Source organism: Zeus faber (assembly GCF_960531495.2).
Source record: "Zeus faber genome assembly, chromosome: 7".
In the NCBI taxonomy this organism is placed as follows: Eukaryota; Metazoa; Chordata; class Actinopteri; order Zeiformes; family Zeidae; genus Zeus; species Zeus faber.
The window spans coordinates 1,264,392-1,269,391 of NC_137203.1; the positions used below are offsets into that span (position 1 = coordinate 1,264,392).

Consider the following 5,000-nt stretch of genomic DNA (forward strand, 5'->3'; position numbering starts at 1 on the left):
CCACCCGTCGGGCCACGTAGCCCTCCTCCAGAGGAACGCCACCATTGGCAAGTAGGGGTTCTGGACCGGACCTCCCGGGCCCAGGCTCCAGAACCTGCTCCGCGCTCACGCCCGGGTCCAGGCAGACGGAGCCGGCGTCGGGCTGAACTGTATTCTCACAGTGTGTTTTCACTTTAATCCGACTTTATTCTCAAATCTTAATTTCCACTTTGAAGTCGTAATTCCAACGTTCTTCTCGGAGCACGGGGGTGCTTTTTTGACCTGCGTGGTCTTCATTCTCTTCCGTGGATATTGGAAATTGTGTCAATCTGATTTTAATTTGGCCAACCACCACAGTTCATTATGCAAAACCTGAGGGCACTTTATATTCTATGTCAGCAGCTGAATCTCACGCTGGGATTTCCACCCCCTCGTGGTCTGTCGGGGGGTGCAGCATTTAAACCACTTTTCTTTTAAATTAAACATTTCTCAAGGTTTAAAAGCGAATTTCATCGAACCAATAGATAGGAAGGTAGGAACTAGCCTGTGAGGAAGTAGGGACACGTATTCTCGCAGATGATCTCACAAAGAATATATTATTTGTCTTTTTGGCCCAGGAGGATGTTTTCTGATCTGGTTTGTGTGGGAGGAGCGATGGACACGTTCAAACAGGAAGTTTCCACTTTGCAGTGAATGAATGTGCTCGCTTTACATTTACACGTTTTCTTTCTTTTGATTCTCTCAACTGTGTATCAGCGTGAGTATGAATATAGATATGGATTCTTTCTTCTGCTCTGGGCTCTGAAAATGGAAGAAAATCGTCGACAACGTTCCTCCCAAAAGACTGGAAAATGAAAAGCCTGACGACTGAACACGCTTCCTCCACTGTTTACTTCCATGTCAGACACTGCTTTTCAAGAGAAGTCGTGTAAATGGATATGCATCCCTGTAGTGATGGTGTTATTATTATTATTATTATTATAATTATTATTATTATTATTATTATTATTATTATTATTACCATTATTATTATTATTATCATCATCATCATTATTATCATCATAATCATCATCATTATTATTATTATTATTACTATTATTATTATTTTTTCCATCAGTATGTGGAAGCTGCTGATGTTCAGGTGAATGTTGAAGTGGAAGTTTAACAAAGAAATAAACATTGTTTTCGTTTGACGCGTTGACTTTACTGTGTTTTCTGTTTCCTTTCTGCATATTCGTTCTTTCTTTCTCTTAAATTCAAATTTGGAAATTAAAGACTACAACTATACTTTTACCATTGGTAAAAATCACTGCAAACCTTTCTGTTTAAAAAAAAAAATACAGAGAAATGGCATCAACCAAAAAATAAAAATAAAATTAAGGAATGTAAATATTGTGCCCCTGACCCCGCCCCTTCTGGTGACGTCGTGTGCGAGGGGGCGGAGCCTCCATGGAGGAGCGAGACAGAGAAAGAGAGACAGACAGAGAGAGAGACAGAGAGAGAGAGGGAGAGAGTGTGTTTCGCTTCATTCAGGGAGACAGGATCCAAACTGCACAGGACACAGCAGCAAGACAGGGAAACATTTTCCCATTGAGGAGGAAAGACAGTTTATTTTTCTTGGAGGAGAAGGAGAGATGAGTGAAGGATGGACAAACACAAAGGTAGACTCATAACTCATAATGCATTACTCATAACTCACAATGCATAGCTCATAACTCAATGCATTACTCATAACTCATAATAAATAACTCATAACTCAATGCATTACTCATAACTCATAACTCATCACTCATAACTCTTAATGCATTGCTCATAACTCATCACTCATAACTCTTAATGCATTACTCATAACTCATCACTCATAACTCTTAATGCATTACTCATAACTCATCACTCATAACTCTTAATGCATTACTCATAACTCATCACTCATAACTCTTAATGCATTACTCATAACTCATCACTCATAACTCTTAATGCATTACTCATAACTCATCACTCATAACTCTTAATGCATTACTCATAACTCATCACTCATAACTCTTAATGCATTACTCATAACACTGCTGAAAAGCTTTGTAAGCTTTGTAGTGATTGGCAGAAGACTGGAGGGAGTTTGGAGGCTGCTTAACACTTCATCATTGTTAGTTGGAGGATTCATGGTAAATGCTCTTCTTCTTCATTCTCACTCTTTTCTTCATCTTCTTGTTTGATTCTTCTTCTTCTTCGCTTTCCCACATCTGTGTCATTCCACTGGATGTCACTGTGTGGAGGCTGTGATTCCCAACCTCTGGCTTTGTGCTCAAACCGGGGTCGCAGGAAGCTCAAAGTGGGTCCAACAAGCTGTTTCCTGTTGGAAAACAGTGATTTGTGGGAAAAGTAAAAAGGTTTTTGTTTTCCCAGGATTTGCATTTTCTCTTAAAATAACAAGCGTTGGTAGATTTACCCGAAATACAGTGTTTATTTTTAATACTGAGCAACCGGAACATATTCATGGTTTAAGTGCAGTTAATACAAGTTATTATTATTATTATTATTATTATTATTATTATTATTATTATTATTATTATTATTTTCTTTTTTTAATTATTATTATTTTTTTTTAATTATTATTATTTTGATTATTTTTATCCAGAGTAATTTAATATTTAAGTTTATTTCGAATGTTCTAAGTACAGGTCTGTCACAACAGTGCTCTGAAAATATGAATACACTGTATATGATAATAAGTTGACCTGGACTTTTAAGATTCACAGTCAAGGTCTATTTTTCAATTTCTGAATCATTTTGAAAGTTGTGAAATTGATCCTTTGTTTGTAGGTTTGAAACTATTTGAAGTTAAATATTAAGTTGATGTTGCTGAAGGATTTCCATAATAACCACTATACCATACCAACTGAAACCATATCTATAACCATAACTATAACCATATCCATAACAATAACTATAACTATAAATATAACTATAACCATAACCATATCCATACCCATAACTATAACCATATAACTATAACTATAACTATAACTATAACTATAACTATAACTATAACTATAACCATTACTATAACTATAACTATAACTATAACTATAACCATTACTATAACTATAACTATAACCATTACTATAACTATAACTATAACTATAACCATTACTTTAACTATAACTATAACTATAACTATAACCATTACTATAACTATAACTATAACTATAGCCATAACCATTACTATAACTATAACTATAACTATAACCATTACTATAACTATAACTATAACTATAACCATTACTATAACTATAAGTATAACTATAACCATTACTTTAACTATAACTATAACTATAACTATAACCATTACTTTAACTATAACTATAACCATATAACTAAAACCATTACTATAACTATAACTATAACTATAACTATAACCATTACTATAACTATAACTATAACCATTACTTTTACTTTAACTATAACTATAACTATAACTATAACTATAACTATAACTATAACTATAACTATAACTATAACTACAACTATAACCATTACTATAACTATAACTATAACTATAACTATAACTATAACTATAACTATAACTATAACTATAACATTACTATAACTATAACTATAACTATAACTATAACTATAACCATTACTATAACTATAACTATAACTATAACTATAACCATTACTTTAACTATAACTATAACCATATAACTATAACTATAACTATAACTATAACTATAACTATAACTATAACTATAACTATAACCATTACTATAACTATAACTATAACTAAAACTATAACCATTACTATAACTATAACTATAACTATAACTATAACCATTACTATAACTATAACTATAACTATAACCATTACTTTAACTTTAACTATAACTATAACTATAACTATAACTATAACTATAACTATAACTATAACTATAACTATAACTATAACCATTACTATAACTATAACTATAACTATAACTATAACTATAACTATAACTATAACTATAACTATAACCATTACTATAACTATAACTATAACCATTACTATAACTATAACTATAACTATAACTATAACTATAACTATAACTATAACTATAACTATAACTATAACTATAACTATAACCATTACTTTAACTATAACTATAACCATATAACTATAACTATAACTATAACTATTACTATAACTATAACTATAACTATAACTATAACCATTACTATAACTATAACTATAACTATAACTATAACTATAACCATTACTATAACTTTAACTTTAACTATAACTATAACTATAACTATAACTATAACTATAACTATAACTATAACCATTACTATAACTATAACTATAACCATTACTTTAACTTTAACTATAACTATAACTATAACTATAACTATAACTATAACTATAACCATTACTATAACTATAACTATAACTATAACTATAACTATAACTATAACTATAACTATAACTATAACCATTACTATAACTATAACTATAACTATAACTATAACTATAACTATAACCATTACTATAACTATAACTATAACTATAACTATAACTATAACTATAACTATAACCATTACTATAACTATAACTATAACTATAACCATTACTTTAACTATAACTATAACCATATAACTATAACTATAACTATAACTATAACTATAACCATTACTATAACTATAACTATAACTATAACTATAACTATAACCATTACGATAACTATAACTATAACTATAACTATAACTATAACCATAACTATAACCATTACTTTAACTTTAACTATAACTATAACTATAACTATAACCATTACTATAACTATAACTATAACTATAACCATTACTATAACTATAACCATTACTATAACTATAACTATAACTATAACTATAACTATAACTATAACTATAACTATAACTATAACTATAACCATTACTATAACTATAACTATAACTATAACTATAACTATAACTATAACTATAACTATAACTATAACCATTACTATAACTATAACTATAACCATTACTTT

At 29.6% G+C, this 5,000-nt stretch overlaps 1 protein-coding gene across 1 annotated transcript in view; it reads left to right on the plus strand.

Moving 5' to 3' along the window:
- Positions 1-1,060, plus strand: part of LOC307232638 (dematin-like) — a 25,401-nt gene extending 24,341 nt beyond the window's left edge. Inside the window, exon 17 of the mRNA XM_080003739.1 lies at positions 1-1,060. This exon is cut by the window's left edge and continues 2,795 nt beyond it. The gene's annotated coding sequence lies outside the window, so the exon portion shown is untranslated.
- The last annotated feature ends 3,940 nt before the right edge of the window (positions 1,061-5,000 follow it).